Source organism: Phyllostomus discolor, chromosome 2 (genome assembly GCF_004126475.2).
Source record: "Phyllostomus discolor isolate MPI-MPIP mPhyDis1 chromosome 2, mPhyDis1.pri.v3, whole genome shotgun sequence".
Taxonomy (NCBI): Eukaryota; Metazoa; Chordata; class Mammalia; order Chiroptera; family Phyllostomidae; genus Phyllostomus; species Phyllostomus discolor.
In genome coordinates this window covers 115,988,553-116,006,371 of record NC_040904.2, presented here as the reverse complement: position 1 = coordinate 116,006,371, position 17,819 = coordinate 115,988,553, and the positions used below count along the sequence as shown (strand labels likewise).

The window sequence follows — 17,819 nt, the reverse complement described above, 5'->3', positions numbered from 1 at the left end:
TTCTTGTATTTGAGCCTTGATTGCTGTTTACAAGTCATAGAGGTGTTTACCCAGGCTGGTCAGTTGCAAGCACTGGTTGTGGCTACTAGTGACCAGCCTCTGCTTTCTGTGGAGGATTAGCTGTGCAGGGGCAGGGTGGTCATGCTCTGACATGGTTTGTAGCTGTCTATTGTGTGTGAAGGCTCTGGGGTTTCCTGGGTGGGGCAGGCCAAGGTCAGCCCCAGCCTGTGTTCTGCATAGGGCCACCCCACATGAGCTATAAAGCAATCTGTGATGGCTGCTACTTGTGCTGGGCTTGGAGATTCCCAGGTGAAACCAAGCTGAGAATCTAGGCTGGCTGCTGTTAGTGCCAGGCCTGGGGCCTATTAGCAAGAGGAATTGGGGTTGGAGGCTGACTGAGGCTGGTTGTTGCTTTTTGAATAGGATTTAAGAAGTTGTGAAGCATGAGTGAAGACCAGCCATTCATACAAAAAACTCACTGTTAACAACTTGGGAAGGTCCATAAGTGGTTGGCATGGAGTCTCAGGGGATCCCTAGGGTGGGGCAAACAGTGTTAGAGAGGTTGATGGAGCCTCAGACATGGTATGCACTTGCTGGCTCTGTAGTTCTGTGGGGCAAAGGTTCAGAAAAGGAACAATGGTCTCTGCCTCCCTTTCTGTGTGGGAAAAAGCTGTGCCCCAGCTCTTACCTTGAAGCCAGACAATTCAGTTCCTATCCTTATGCCACTGGTGCCTTTCAAGCTGCTATCCCAGTGCTGGAGCTCAGAGGGAGTGAGTCTGAGTAAGTCTGTGTGTGGGTTCTTTAAGAGGAACTGCTTGGGACTCCAGATGTTTCTTCCAGTGACTCAGTCCCCGTTGGGTTTTGCAGCTAGAAGTCATGGGGACTTACCTTCCTGTTACTGGAAACCTGTGCTTGGGATCTTGATGTGGGGTGGGACTCCTTGCTCTGAAGATATCTTTCCCAAATTTTTATCCATCATACCTGGTTGTGGGACCATCCCATTCTGTGTTTCTGCTACTACTACCAGTCTGGATGGATGTGGTTTCTTTAATTCCTTAGTTGTCAGATTTCCATTCAACTTGATTTCTGATGGTTCTGAGTGATAGTTATTTTATAGTTCAGTTGTAGTTTTGATGTGGTTGTGTGAGGAGGTGTGCCACCATCTTGACCAGCAGCCCTGAGAATTTCTTTTTTTAAGACTGTATAATAGTCCATGTGTATATAGGCCACATTTTGCCTAAACATTTATCTGTTGATGGACACTTAGGTTGCTTCCACATTTTAGTTACTGTGAATAATGCTATGAACATGGGTGTATATATATTTCTTGTAAACTCTACTTTCAATTATTTTGGGTATGTACCTAGAAGTGGAATTGCTGGGTCATGGGTTAATTCTATTTTTAATTGTTTGAAGAACCTCCATATTGTTGCCCACTGTGGTAGCACCATTTTGCATTTCAACCAATAGTGCAGAAGCATTCCAGTTTCTTCATATCTGCTGCAATACTTGTTATTTTCTACCTTTTTTGGATAGTAGCCATCCTATTGTGTGTGAGGTGATCTCTCATTGTGATTTTGATTTTTAATTTCCCTAATATTTAGTGATATTGAGCATTTTTAATCTACTTATTTGCCATTTATATATCTTTTTTTGGAGAAACACCTTTTCAAGGAATTTGTCCATTTTTATTTTATTTTATTTTTTATGTTTCTTTTAATAGTTCCTTTTTTGGTATTTTTTCCATTACCATTTATTTCCACTATACCCTCTTCCACCTCTACTCATCCTCCTTCTCCTCTGCAATTGACACACTGTTCTCTGTGTCCATGAGTTCTCTTTTGTTTTTTGCTCTATCACTCCACCCCTCCTTCCTCCTCCCAGAACAATCAGCCTTCTCTCTATCTATGAGTGTGTCTCTATTTTGCTTGTTAGTTCATTTTTTTTCATTAGATTCCACATATGAGTGAAATCATTTGGTACTTGTCTTTTTCTGACTGGCTGATTTCACTTAGCATAATGTTCTTTAGGTCCATCCATGCTGTTGCAAAGGGTAAAATTTTCTTTTTTTTTTCTGCTGAGCAGTATTCCATTGTGTAAATGTGCCATAGCTTTTTTTATCCACCCATCTACTGATGGACACTTGAGCTGCTTCTAAATCTTGGTGATTGTAAATAATGCTGCAATGAACATAGGGATGCATTTATTCTTTCAAATTAGTGTTTTGGGTTTCTTCAGATAAATTCCCAGAAGTAGAATAGCTGCATTGTAAGGCAATTCCATTTTTATTTTTTTTTAAATATGTATTTTCAGAGAATGGGAAAGGGAAGGAGAAAGAGAGGGAGAGATACATTCATGGATAAAACATCCATTGGCTGCCTCTTGCATACCCCCAACTGGGAACCTGGCCAGCAACCCATGAAGCTATCTTGACTGGGAATCAAACAGGCAACCTTTCAGTTTGTGGGATGATGTCCAACCCACTGAGCAATACTAGTCAGGCTCCATTTTTAATTTTTTGAGTAAACTCCATACTGTTCTTCATAGTGGCTGTATCATTTTGCATTCCCACTATTAGTGCACTAGGGTTGCCTTTTCTCCACATCCTTCCCAGCATTTGTTGTTTGTTGATTTACTGATGATAACCATTCTGACAGGTGTGAGGTGATATCTCATTGTGGTTTTACTTTGCATTTCTCTGATGATTAGTGATGTTGAGCATCTTTTCATATGTCTATTGGTTATCTGTATGTTCTTTTTGGAGGAGTGTTTATTCACACACTTTGCCCACTTTTAATAGTTTTGTATATTATTTTGGTGCTGACTTTTATAAGTTCTTCACAAATTTTGCATATTAACTCCTTATCTGATGTGTTAGAGAATATATTCTCCAATGTAGTTGGTTGTCTTTTCATTTTGTCGATGGTTTCCTTTGTTGTGCAAAACCTTTTTAGTTTTATATAGTCCTATTTGTTTATTTTTCTCTTGTTTCCTTTGCCTGAGAAGATATATCAGAAAAAATATTGCTACAAGCAATGCCAAGATCAAACTGCCTATGTTTTCTTCTAGGATTTTTATGCTTTGAGTCAAACATGAAAGTCTTCAATCCATTTTGAATTTATTCTGTGAGTAGTATATGAACTGGTCTAGTTTCATTTTTCTGCACATATCTGCTCAATTCTCCCAACACCATTTATTGAATAGACTATCTTTAGCCCATTGTATGTTTTTGCCTCCTCAGTCAAATATTAATTGACTGTAGAGGTAGGTGTGGGTTCATTTCTGGGCTCTCTATTATGTTCCATTAATCTGTATGTCTGGAGACTTCCAGCCAACATGGAGGCATAGGTAGATACACTTTGCCTCCTCGCAGAACCAAAATAAGGACAGAAAGAACCTATAAAAAAGAACCATAACTTCCAGAAAGTCAAACTGTATGGAAGTCCGACAACCAAGAAGTTAAAGAAGAAAGATTCATCCAGACTAGTAGGAGCAGTGGAGATGGGCAGCTGGGGCAGAAAGGATGCCTGGCAAGCCACTGGCTGGTGGACTGGGTGAGGTGGGGGCTGGCGGACTGGGCAGTTCCATGTTTGTCTGCAGATAAAATGGGAGAAGCAACTGGGGAGTGAGACATACTGGGTAACCCTGGGTTCCAGCACAGTGAAATAAAGCCTCAAGAGCTCTGACTGAAAAAACCTGTGGGAGTTGAGGAAGCAGGAGAGTTCACTGGGGAGAACCACAGTCCAAGAATGTACACAAACCAAACCCACCTGGGAATCAGCACCAGAAGGGTCCAATTTGCTTGGGAGTAGTGGAGGAAGTGACTGAAAACTGGCCAAGAGCTGAGCATGTGGCATTTTCCCCTTGTGGACCCCTTCCCCACATACAGTTTCACAGTGCAGCAAAGTGGGTAGCCCCACCCTGGCAAATACCTAAGGCTCTGCCCCTTACTACGTAACAGGCACATGGAAAAAAAAAAAAAAAAAAAAAATACGGCTCAAGTGAAAGAACAGATCAAAGCTCCAGAAAAAGAACTAAGCGACAAAGAGATAGCCAACCAACAGATGCACAGTTCAGAATACTAGTAGTACTAGTAATTCTGATGTTCACAGAAAAGTTTGAGTATGGTGGCAAAACAGAGGGAAAAGTGAAGGCTATAAAAAGTGAAGTAAAGAAAAATGTACAGGAGACCAACAGTGAAGGAATGGAAATTGGGACTCAAATCTACAGTTTGGAGCAGAAGGAAGAAATAAACATTCAGCCAGAACAGAATAAAGAAATAAGAATTCAAAAAAAATGTCCAAGAACTTCCAGGACAACTTTAAACGTTCCAACATCTAAACCATAGGGGTACCAGAAGGAGAAGAAGAAGAGCAGGAAATTGAAAATTTATTTGAAAACATAATGAAGGAGAACTTCTCCAATCTGGCAAAGGAAATAGACTTCCAGGAAGTCCAGGAAGTTCAGAGAATCCCAAAGAAATTGGACCCAAGGACACACACAGCAAGGCACATCATAATTACATTACCTAAGATGAAGGATAAGGAGAGAATCTTGAAAGTATCAAGAGAAAAGGAGACAGAGGAACTCATCTATCAAGGAGTTCCCATAAGGGTATCAGCTGCTTTCTCAAAAGAAACCTTGCAGGCAAGAAGGGTTGGAGAGAAGTGTTCAAAGTCATGAAATTGAAGGGCTTACATCCAAGATGACTCTATCCAGCAAAGCTATCATTTATAATAGAAGGGTGGGTAAGTGCTTCCCAGCTAAGGTCAAGTTAAAAGAGTTCATCATCGCCAAGCCCTTATTATATGAAATGTTAAAGGGCTTTATCTAAGAAAAAGAAGATGATCAAAATTATGAACAGTAAAATGACAACAAACTCACAACTATCAATAACTGAACCTAAACCCCCCTCCAAAAACAACTAAGCAAACAAGTAGACCAGAAACAGATTCACAAAAATAGAGATCACATGGAAGGTTATCAGTGGGGAGGGGGAGTAGGGATAATGAGGGGAAAGGTACAGGAAATAAGAAGCGTAAATGGTAGGTACAAAATAGACAGGGGGAAGTTAAGAATAGTATGGGAAATGGAGAAACCAAAGAACTTATATGTATGATCCATGGCCATGAACTAAGGTGGGGGAATGCTGGTGGGAGGGGGGTTACAGGGTGGGAGGGAATAATGAGGAGAAAAAATATGGGACAATTGTAATAACATAATCAGTAAAATATATTAAAAAATCTGTGTGTCTTTGTGCCAACCATGCTGTTTTCATTAATAGGGCCTTATAATATAATTTGATATTAGGTAGTATGATTCCTTCAACTTTGTTATTTCTCAAAAATTACTGTTGCTATTTGGAGTCTTTTGTGGTTTCACACAAATTTTTGGAATATTTGTTTTAGTTCTGTGAAATATATCATTGGTATCTTGATAGGAATTGCATTGAATCTACAGTTTGCTTTGGATAGTATGGATGTTTTAATGATGTTAATTTTTCCTGTGAACAAATTATATGCTTCCAATTATTGTATCTTATTTAATATCTTTCTTTAGTGTCTTATAATTTTCCAAATGCAGGTCTTTTACATCCTTGGTTAAATTTATTCCTAGGTATTTAATTTTTTTTGAAGCAACTGTGAATAAAATTGTTTTCTTAATCCCCCCTTTTTATCAGTATAAAAGTCTTTTTTTTCCACACTTATCATGCTATGAATTCATAGGGAATGGGTTCCAACAGCCTGGGCTCCTTTCCATTAGTTCTCACGAAGTGTGCTTCTCTGGGTGGAGCAGGTTGATGCTTCAGTTGAACCCAGGTACCTTTCTCTTTGGCTTCCTTCTTTTTCTGATCATTTTCCTTCACACGTTTCAGGAAGCTATCTTGACTCTAGAGTGCTTAATATACTGAACTCATATATTAATTCTCTTGGCAAGAATCTTGTCCTTAACTTGTTTGTTTACAACAATGCCCAATGCATGCTGGGTGACACTGTAGAGTCTACCAGTTTTGCCATGGTAACATTTGTAGGGCATTCCTTTTTGAACAGTGCCCATTTCCTTGATATCTACAATATCACCTTTCTTGTAGAGTTGCATATATATTGCCAAAGGAACAACTCCATGTCTTCTAAAAGACTTAGAAAACATATAGTGAGTACTTCTCCTCTTTTCCTTTCAGTTAGTCATTTTGGCAAATTACTGGAAGATGGCAGTTACAGCCAAAAAGAAAATAATTTCCCTCTCTGATAGTTCATTATTGGCATATAAATATGCAACTGTTTTCTGGGCATTAATTTTGTATCCTGCTACTTTACCAAATGCATTTATCAGTTCTAGTTCTTTCTTGGTAGAATCATTAGGGTTCTCTATATGGAGTACCATGTCATCTACAAATAATGACAGTTTTACTTCTTTCTTTCCAATTTGAATGCCCTTATTTCCTCTTATCTGATTTCAGCACTATGTTGAATAAGAGTGGTGAAAGCACACATTCCTGTCTTGCTCTTGATCTTGAATGTTTGTAGTTTTTGCCCATTGAATTTGATGCTGACCATGGTCTTGTTGTATATATTCTTTATTACATTGAGTTATATTCCCTCCATTCCCACTTTGCTGAGTGTTTTCATCATAAATGGGTGCTAGATTTTATCACATGTTTTTTTTCTGCATCTTTTCATATGATCATGTGGTGTTGATCTTTTATTTTGTTTGTGTGGTGTATCACATTTATTCTGTGAGTATTGTACCAACTTTGCCTTTGTCAGAATAAATTCCACTTGATCATGGTATATGATCCTTTTGATGTATTGTTGTATTTGGTTTGCTTATATTTTGTTGAAGATTTTAGCATATGTATTCATCAGGAATATTGGCCTACAACTTATTTTGTTTGTAGTGTCTTTATCTGGCTTTGGAGTTAGGATAATGCTGGCCTTGTAAACTGAGCTTGAGCATTTGTCTCCTCTTGAATTTTTTTGGAATAGTTTGGGAAGGAGAGGTGTTAGTTCTTTTCAGATTATTTGGTAAAGTTCATCTGAGGCCCATCTGGTTCAGGACTTTTTTGTTGTTATTGGGAGTTTTTTGACTACTGTCTCAATTTCACTAGGTGTAATCTGTTTATTCAGATTCTCTGATTCTTCCTATTTAGTTTTGGAAGATTGTATATTTCTTTTTTTAAAAAAGATTTTATTTATTTATTTTTAGAGAGGTGTGGGAGGGAGAAAGAGAGAGAGATATAGAGAGAGAGATAGAGAGAGAAACATCAATGTGCAGTTGCTGGGGGCTGTGGCCTGCAACCCAGGAATGTGTCCTGACTAGGAATCAAACCTGCGATGCTTTGGTTCGCAGCTCGAGCTCAATCCACTGAGCTACGCCAGCCAGGGGCGATTGTATATTTCTAGGAATTTATCCATTTCACCCAGGTTGTCCAATATGTTGGCATACATTTGTAATATTTTCTTATAATCCTTTATATTTCTGTGGTATCAATTGATACTTCTTCATTTCTGATTTTATATATTTCAGTGCTCCTCTCTCTTTTTTCCTTGATGAGTCTGGTTAAAGGTTTGTCAACCTTGTTTATCTTTTCATAGAATCAACTCTTGGATTCTTTGATCTTTTAAATTGTTTTTTAGACTATTTCATTTTTTTCTACTTGATTTTTATTGTTTCCTTTATTCTACTAATTTTTGGCTTTGTTTGTGTTTATTTTTCTAGTTTCTGTAAGTGTAAAGTTAGATTAATGCTATGAATTTCCCTGTTAGGACTGCTTTCCCTGTGTTTCACAGATTTGTGTGTTCTCATTTTCATTTGTTTCAAGGTATATTTTGATTTCTTCCTTGATTGCATTGCTAACTTACCCATTGTTTAATAATATCTTATTTAACTACCATGTTGTAGTGTATATTTCAGTGTTCTTGTGACTGATTTCTACTTTCATAGCACAATGTTCAAAGAAGATGCTTGATATGATTTCAATTTTCTCAGGTTTATTGAGACTAGTTTTGTGTCCTAACATATGGTCTATCTCAGAAAATGTTCCATGTGTATTTGAAAAAGATTGTATGTTCTGCTACTTTGGGATGAAATCCTCTGAAGATATTAATTAAATCCATTTGATCTAGTGTGTCATTCAAGACTGCTGTCTCCTTGTCAACTTCCTGCCTGGAAGATCTATCCATTGAAGTCAATGGGGTGTTAAAATCCTCGACAATGACTGTATTTCTGTCAATCTCTCCCTCATGTCCATCAAAATTTGTTTTACATATTTAGATGCTACAATGTTGGCTGCATAAATGTTTACTAGAGTTATATCTTCTTTTTGGATTGTTACCTATATCATTATGTAGTGTCATTTTTTGTCTCTTACTATATAGCCTTGCTTTTAATGTCTATTTTGTCAGATATAAGTGCGGCTACCCCAGCTCTTTTTCCTTCCCATTTGCATCAACTATCTTTTTCTATGTTTACTTTTAGTCTGTGTATCTTTCATTCTGAGGTGGGTCTCTTAAAGGCAGCACATATATGTGTCTTGTTTTCTTACTCATTCAGCCACTTTTTGTCTTTTGATTGGAGCACTTAACCCCTTTATCTTGAAAATGATTATTGATAGATATGTATTTATCCTTTTTATTTTTTAACTATGTTCCTCTGTTGTTCTTGCTCCTCCTCCTTCTTCTCCTTCTCCTCTTTCTCCTTCTTCTTAAAGCAAGGTCTTTAACATTTGTTGCAATGCTGGTTTGGTGGTAACAATCTCCTTTATCTTTTTCTTGCTGGGAAGCTCTTTATTTCTCCTTCAATTTTAAATGATAGCTTTTCTGGGTAAAGTAGCCTTGGTTGAATTTCCTTGATTTTCATCCCTTTGAATATTTCGTGACAATCCCTTTTAGCTTGAAATAGACGTTTCTGTTAAGATATCAGATGACAGTCTTATGGGAGCTCTATTGTAGGTAACTGTCTGCTTTTTTTGTGGCTTTCGAGATTCTCTGCTTGCCTTTAAGCTTTGCCATTTTAATTATGATGTGTCTTGGTATGGGCCTCTTTGTGTCCATTTTATTTGGGGCCCTCTGATCTTCTGGGACTTGTGTGTCTTTTTCTTTTACCAGGTTAGGAAACTTTTTGGTCATTATTTTTTCAAATAGGTTTTTGACCCCTTGCTCTCTTTCTTCTCCTTTGGGTAGCCCTATGATGCAGATGTTGTTTTGCTTCATATTGTCCCAAAGGTCCCTTAAACTATCCTTATTTTTTTAAAATTCTTTTTTCTTTTTGCTTTTCTGACTGGATTTCTTTACCTTGTCTTCCAAATCTCTGATTCAGTTTCTGCTTTATCTAACCTACTGTTTATTCCTTCCAGTGTATTATTTATTTCAGATATTTTTCTTTACTTTTGTACTAGTCCTTTTTAATGGGCTCTATGTATTTTTTCATGCTGTTGAGCATCCTTATAATCATTACTTTGTACTCTATATATGATAAATTGCTTGCCTCCATTTCATTTAGCTTTTCTTCTGGAGAATTCTCTTGTTCTTTCATTTTGAGCCTGTTTCTTTCTTTTTTTTTTTTTTAAATTTCATCAAGAGCTAGTTCTTTTTTTTTTTAAAGATTTTATTTATTTATTTATTTTTACAGAGGGAAGAGAGGGAGAAAGAGAGAGAGAGAGAGAAACATCAATGTGAGGTTGCTGGGGACGGTGGCCTGCAACCCAGGCATGTGCCCTGACTGGGAATCGAACCTGCGGCACTTTGGTTCGCAGCCCAAGCTCAATCCACTGAGCTATGCCAGCCAGGGTGAGCCTGTTTCTTTACCTCCCTATTTTGGATGTCTCTTTGTGTTTGTTTCTGTATATTAGGTAGATTTGTAAAGACTCTGGTGCAGACCTATGTCAGATGCTGCCTGTGATTGGCCTTGGGCAACTTTTTTGGAGCTATCAGTGATCCATAGTTTGTGGTTCCCTCTGTTCAGCCTGGGTGTGTGCGGAAGGAACCAAGCTGCACACCAAGGCTGATTTTTACTAGCAGTCAGGCCTGGGGAGGGTCAGCTAAATTCTCAAAACTCCCAGAGGTTTGCCTTCACCTGTAGGCTTTCTATTAGGCTTAGTCACTGAAATAACCTCCAGCTATGCTCCTCTGCAGTCTGGCTTATGCTTCACAGGGTGGAGTGAGAGCGATTCCTGTGGTTGGGGCTATTGCTTTCCCCCAGGCTCCATGCCACATGGAGGGCAGTGCTCTGACCAGGAATGATGGCTTCTGCAGTATGAGCAAAGGTTGAGCACAGGGACCCTGGGGGCTGACACTTCAACTACCTCCATAGAGCCACAAACCCCAGAATCTCCTCACATGGCTCTAGTCTGCTCTGCCCTCCCTTTGCTGGAACCAAGGGTGAATGGCTGCAAACAAAATTTTGTGTGTTGGCCCTTTAAGAAGGTGGCTACTCTTCTAGCTGTCTGTCTCTGGTGGACAGAAATCTGGCTGCTTTTCATAGCCATATGTTCTGTGGGTGCCTTTCCTAGTTCTGGTGCTGTAGGCCAGGGAGCCCACCTTTGGGTTTGTACCCCACACTTCTCAGGAGGAATCCCCTGGCTGCTGAAATATTCCTCTGGAACTTCAGCTGCCACCTGTGGGAGATGAGCACTTTTTACTAGCCTGGTTGTGGTGATGTGATTTCTTCTGTATGTCCTTGGTTAAAAGGCTTCTCTCCAGCTAGTCTTCAATTGGTTATTCACGATGACTTTTCTACACTTCAGTTGTAATTCCAGTTTGGTCCTGGGAGGAGGTAAGCTACACCTATACCACCACCATCCTTGATCCTCCTCCAGTTTTCTATTTTAAGTGAGCTTTTAAAAAATTGCTGTTGTTGAGTTTTAGGAGTTCTCTATATACTCTGGTTAGTAATTCCCTATTAGATGTATGGTTTGCTATATTTTCCCCATTCTTTCAGTTTCTTTTTTACTGTGTGGATAGCAGTATTTGATGTATAAAAATTTAAATTTTTATAAAGTCCAATTTAATTTTCCCATTTTTTCCTCTGTTACCTTTTTCTTTGGTGTCACATCCAAGAAATTATTCTCAAATCCAATGTCTTGAACATTTTTTGCTATGTGTTCTTCTAAGAGATTTTATTGGCTTATATCTTATGTTTAGCTATTTGATACATTTTGAGTTAATTTTTATATATGCTACTAAGTAAGGATCTAACTTTATTTTTTGCATGTGGAGATCCAGTTTTCCCAGCTCCATTTATTCAAAAGACTGTTTTTTCTCCTTTGGGTGGTCTTGGCACCCTCATTTGTCCATACATGTGAGGGGTTATTTCTTGGATTTCTGTTGTAATCCATTGGTTTATAAGTCTATCTTTATACTAATACCACACTGTTTTAATTACTGTAGTTTTTTGGTAAGTTTTGCAATCAGGAAACATTTGTCCTCCAGTTTTGCTCTTTTAAAATTTGTTTCGGCTCTACAGATTCCTTTGAGATTCTATTTGAATTTTAGTTTGGGCTTTTCTATTTTTGAAAAAAGTCATTGGATTTTTAAAAAAGATTTTTATTTATTTATTTCTAGAGAGGGGAAGGAAGGGAGAAAGAGAGGGAGAGGAACATTGATATGCAAGAGAAACATCAATTGGTTGCATCTTGCATGGCCCCAACTGGGGACCTGGCCCACAACACAGGCATGCGCTCACACTGGGAATTGAACTGGTAACCCTTCATTGTGGGATGATACCCAAACCACTGAACCACACCAGTCAGGGTAGCCATTGGATTTTTGATTGGGATTGCATTGAATCTGTATATTGCTTTGGGTATCACTGACATTTTACTAATATTAAGTCTTTCAATCCATCCATTAACATGGGATGCATTCTCATTTATTTATATCTTCTTTAATATCTTCTGCAGTGTTTTACAGTTTTCATTGTACAATTCTTTCAACTCCTTGGTTAATTCCTAAATATATTATTCTTTTTGATATTATTGTAAATGAATTGTTTTTAAATTTACTTTTCAGAGTGCTCATTGTCAGTATGAAGAAATGCAACTGTTTTTCTGTGTTGACTTTGTATCCTGCTACTTTTCAGAGTTCACTTATTAGTTCTAATAAGGTTTTGTGTGTGTGTGTGTGTGTGTGTGTGTGTGTAATCCTTAGGGTTTTCTGCATATAAGATCGTATCATTTGCAAACAGAGATAATTCTACTTCTTTTACAATATGGTTACTTTTTACCTCTTTTTATTGCCTAACTGTTCTGGTTAGAACTTCCAGTACTATGTTGAAAAGCAGGCATCCTTGCCTATTCCTGATCTTAGAGGGAAAGTTTTCATTCTTTCACCATTCAGCATGTTTGCTGTGTGTTTTTCATATATGGATTTTTAATGTTGAGGTAGTTTTCTTCTATTCCTGGTTTATTGAGTGTTTTTATCATGAAGGGATGTTAAATTTTATCAAGCGATTTTTCTGTGTCAATTGAGGTGATCATGTGGTTTTCTTCCTTTCATTCTATTGATGTGGTGGATTACATTGATTGACTTACATATGACTAATCATCCTTGCATGCTGCGATTAACTCCACTTGATCATGTTTTTTTTAAAATTCAAATTATTTTACTGTTGTTCAATTACAATTGTCCATATTTTCTCTTTCCCCACCCCCTCCGAACCCACCTCCCTCCCTTGCTTCCACCCTCCCCCTTGGTTTTGTTCATAGTAATTCCTGAAAACCCTTCTTCTCACTGTCCCCTCCCCACTCCCCTCAGGCTATTGTTAGATTGTTCTTAATTTCAATGTCTCTGGTTATATTTTGTTTGCTTTTTTCTTTTGTTGATTATGTTCCAGTTAAATGTGAGATCATATAGTATTTGTCCCTCACCACCTGGCTTATTTCACTTAGTATAATGCTCTCCAGTTCCATCCATGCTATACCAAAGGGTATAAGCTCCTTCTTGCTCTCTGCTGCATAGAATTCCATTGTGTAAATGTACCATAGTTTTTTGGTCCACTCATTTGCTGACGAGCACTTAGGTTGCTTCCAGCACTTGGCTATTGTAAATTGTGCTGCTATGAACATTGGGGTGCATAGGTTCTTTTGGATTGGTGTTTCAGGGCTCTTAGGGTATAATCCCAGCAGTCAAAAACTAAAGTCCCATCTTTAGTTTTCTGAGGAAATGCCATACTCTTTTCCACAGTGGCTGCACCAGTCTGCATTCCCACCAACAGTGCACTAGGGTTCCCTTTTCTCCACATCCTCTCCAACACTTGTTTGTTGATTTGTTTATGTTGGCCATTCTGACTGGTGTGAAGTGGTATCTCATTGTGGTTTTAATTTGCATCTCTTTGATGGTTAGTGATGCTGAGCATCTTTGCATGTGTCTCTGGGCTCTCTGTATGTCCTCCTTGGAGAAGTGTCTGTTCAAGTCTTTTGCCTGTTTTATAATTGGGTTTTTTGTCTTCCTGGAGTCAAGTTGTGTGAGTTCTTTATATATTTTGGAGATCAAACACTTGTCCGAGGTGTCATTGGCAAATGTTTTCCCATATGGTTGGCTCTCTTTTCATTTTAATGCTGTTTTCTTTAGCCATGCAGAAGCTTTTTAATTTGATGAGATACCATTTGTTTATTCTTTCCTTTATGTCCCTTACGTTAAGGGACATATCTGTGAAGATGTTGCTTCATGGAATGTCTGAGATTTTCCTGCCAATGTTTTCCTCTAGGACTTTTATGGTGCTATGACTTATATTTAAGTCTTTTATCCACATTGAATTTATTTTTGTGTATGGTTTAAGTTGGTGATCAAGTTTCATTTTTTTGCATGTAACTATCCAGATCTCCCAACACCATTTGTTGAACAGGCTATTTTTTGCTCCATTTTATGATTCTTCCCCCTTTGTCAAATATTAATTGACTGTAGAGACTTGGGTTTATTTCTGGGCTCTCTGTTCTGTTCCATTGGGCTATGTACCTGTTTTTATGCCAGTACCAGGCTGTTCTGATTACAGTGGCCTTGTAATACAGTTTATTTGATCATGGTTTTTAATCCTTTCAACATGCTGATGATTTTGTATGCTACTATTTTGCTGAGGATTTTTGCATTATTGTTTATCAGGTATGTTGGTCTCTAGTTTTCCTATCTTGTAATGTCTCTATGTGGCTTTGGTATCAGGGTAATGATGGCCTCAGAAATCAGTAACAAACTGTTCTCTCCTCTTCAATTTCTTGGAAGAGTTTGAGAAGAACTGACATTTGTTCTTTAAATGTTTGGTAGAATTCACCAGTGCTGCAAACATGTCCAGGACTTTTCTTTGGTGAGATATTTTTTTTATTATTCTTTCAATCTCCTTAGGTCTATTCAGATTTTCTATTCTGTTGTGAGTTAGTGTTGGTAGATCTGTGTTTTTATCAATTTGTCCATTCATCCGGGTTATCCAATTGATTGGCATACAGTTGTCCATAGTGGGGCAGGCAGATGGTTAGAAATGAAGAAGTTCTGAAGGCATCTGCAGCAAACACAAAATATGCTAAAGAAAGATAAGCAAAATGAAAATGAGGTAGTTCTGGGAGGCTGAAATCAAAGTAGGTAGCTGACATTGACACTAACCAGCATCCTGAATTCTGAAAATAGTCTTGTAAAAGCTTAGTAATACTTAAAACCACAGTTGGACTCATTCACTCCACTCTTAAATAACCTATAGTCCAAATTAGTATCATTATAATCTAATTTTAATAAATTAGCATTGCAGTTTCTTCTCCCTGAAAGGGAAATCAGGGAGAACTATGGGTAATTGCATGCACCATAGCAGAAAAATTATATAACTTCTAATAGAAGTGCAGTAGAAAGTAGATTAAGAATAGAGACATAAAAAGTCTTATAAAATTATAACCCCTCAGACAACAAGAGGACATTCTTCATTCTGGAGATCAGCCTGCTCCCATATTTTGTGGCGTGTACTGTCCTTAACAATGCTTGCTTGCTTTGCTTCACTCTGTTTGTGTGACTCATTCAATTCCTTCTTTGATATCACCAAGAACCTGATTACCTGTGCACACCTGTGACAATAGTACACCCTTAAAATCCTTTTATTTCTATAGCTTCGACTTCCCCACTTTCGATTCTGATTTTAGTTATTTGGACTTTCTCTTTTTTTCCTTAGTCAAGATAGCTAAAGTTTTGTTAATTTTGTTGACCTTTTCAACCAAATTTTGTTGCACTGATTTTTCTCTATTGTTTTCCTATTTTCTATTTTTAAAGTATATTTTATTGACTATGCTATTACAGTTGTCCCATTTTTTCTCCCCTTTGTTCCCTTATGCCTTGCACCTCCCCTCCCATTGCCATTCCCCCCGACCTTAGGTCATGTCCATAGGTTATCCACATAAGCTCTTTGGTTTCTCCATTTCCTATACTATTCTTACCCTCCATCTTTTTTGTACCTATCATTTATGCTTCTTATTCCATGTACCTTTTCCCCCATTCTCCCCACTCCCCCTCCCCACTGATAACCCTCCATGTGATCTCTATTTTTGTGAATCTGTTTCTGGTCTACTTATTTGCTTAATTTGTTTTTGTTTTTATTGTTCTGTTGTTGACAGTTGTGAGTTTGTTGTCACTTTATTGTTCATAGTTTTTGATCATCTTCTTTTTCTTAGATAAGTCCCTTTAAGATTTCATGTAATAAAGGCTTGGTGATGATGAACTCCTTTAACTTGACCTTAGCTGGGAAGCACTTTATCTTCCCTTCCATTCTAAATGATAGCTTTGCTGGATAGAGTCATCTTGGATGTAGGTCCTTTCCTTTCATGACTTTGAACACTTCTCTCTAACCCCTTCTTGCCTGCAAAGTTTCTTTTGAGAAATCAGCTGATACCCTTATGGGAACTCCTTGGTAGGTAACTGTTTCCTTTTCTCTTGCTGCTTTTAAGATTCTCTCCTTCTCTTTAATCTTGGGTAATGTAATTATGATGTGCCTTGCTGTGTGTGTCCTTGGGTCCAATTCCTTTGGGACTCTCTGAGCTTCCTGGACTTTCTGGAAGTCTATTTCCTTTGCCATATTGGAGAAGTTCTCCTTCATTATGTTTTCAAATAAATTTTCAATTTCCTGCTCTTCCTCTTCTCCTTCTGGCACCCCTATGGTTCAGATGTTGGAATGTTTAAAGTTGTTCTGGAGGCTCCTAAGCCTCTCCTCATTTTTTTTTTGAATTCTTATTTCTTTATTCTGTTCTGGCTGAATGTTTATTTCTTCCTTCTGCTCCAAACTGTAGATTTGAGTCCTAGTTTCCTTCTCTTCACTGTTGGTCTCCTGTACATTTTCTTTTACTACACTTTTCATAACTTTCACTTTTTCCTCTATTTTGTGACTATACTCAGACTTTCCTATGAGCATCCTGATTTCCAATGTTTTGAACTGTGCATCTGATAGGTTGGTTATCTCTTTATCACTTAGTTCTTTTTCTGGGCTTTGATCTGTTCTTTCATCTGGGCCATATTTCTTTGTCTCAGCACAACTATTATGTTTTAAGGGGTGGGGCCTTAGGTATTTGCCAAGGTGGGGCAACTCACTCCCAGTGCTGTGGCCATGTATGTTGGGGAGGGATCAGAAAGGGAACAATGGTGCTTTCTTGGTTCTCAGCTGGTTTTCAGTCACTTCCCCCACTACCCACAAGCAAATTGGACCCTTCTGGTGCTGATTCCCTGGTGGGTGGTTTTATGTATATTCTAGTATCCCATGGGTCTCTCCAATTAACTCTCCTGTGAGGCTGGGAGTTTTTCCTGCAGCAGCAACTCCCACAGATTTTTACAGTCAGAGGTTTTGAGGCTTTCTTTTCTCACACTGGAACTCTGGGTTGTGTGGTCTGTCTCACTCCCCAGTTGTTCTTCCCAGTTTATCTGCACACAAATGTGGGACTGCCATCTGCCTCCTCATCCACTGGGTCCTCCAGCTGCTGCCTTGCTGTTCATTCTCTCTAATCATCCTACCAGTCTGGATGAGTGTATCTTCTTTAATGCCTTGGTTTTCACACTTCTATACAGTTCAATTTTCTGGCAATTCTGGTTGTTTTTTGTTCTTAAATTTGTTGTTGTCCTTCTTTTGATTGTGCGAGGAGGCAAAGTGTATCTACCTATGCCTCTGTCTTGGCCAGAAGTCTGTTTTCTATTTTGTTCATGTCTCTCCTAGTCTTTGTTATTTCCTTTCTGCTTCTAGCTTTGGGATCAGTTTTTTCCTAGTTTCCTCTATTCACACTTGTGCACAGCTCCCACAAGGTCCATCATCCATCAACAACACATTGTTCCTTTGTCTGTGTTCTCTGGGTATTTTTCCAAAATGGTTTGCCCAGCCTCACTTCATCCTGACTAGCCAAGCAAGGAATTATAGAGACTTAGGAAATGTGCATCAGACAAAAAGAAAGGACAGCTACAAAGAAACTTTCTGGCAGATTAATCAAAATATTTTTCCACAGAACACATAACTTTCACCAAGAAGGTGTACTTCATACACTCAAACTGCCTTTATTTGTTGGATGGTCATCTGAGTAAGAATAATATAATTCTTAAAGTATTCATAAGATTGTGTGCTGTAGTAATGAGATTAGTAGTCAAGTGTGATTTCTTCATCTTGCCTTCACTATGTTTACACAGCAAACTCCCATAGGAGATGGATTCTCAAGTTATTGGAATAACTCTCTACAAGAAAGGATTCTTTATAATGATTATCATTTTGATAAATAAATGGTATCATCCTAGTGTTCTGGATTAAATTTTTTGCTACTTTAAGTTTTGGAAAAATTATATCTGAACAGAATACTTTTTTCAGTTCAGTGGTTCTAGAAAGCT

General features: G+C 38.1%; 1 pseudogene; it reads right to left on the bottom strand.

Moving 5' to 3' along the window:
* Window positions 1-5,707: 5,707 nt before the first annotated feature.
* LOC114513772 lies at window positions 5,708-6,192 on the bottom strand (annotated as a pseudogene).
* Window positions 6,193-17,819: the final 11,627 nt, after the last annotated feature.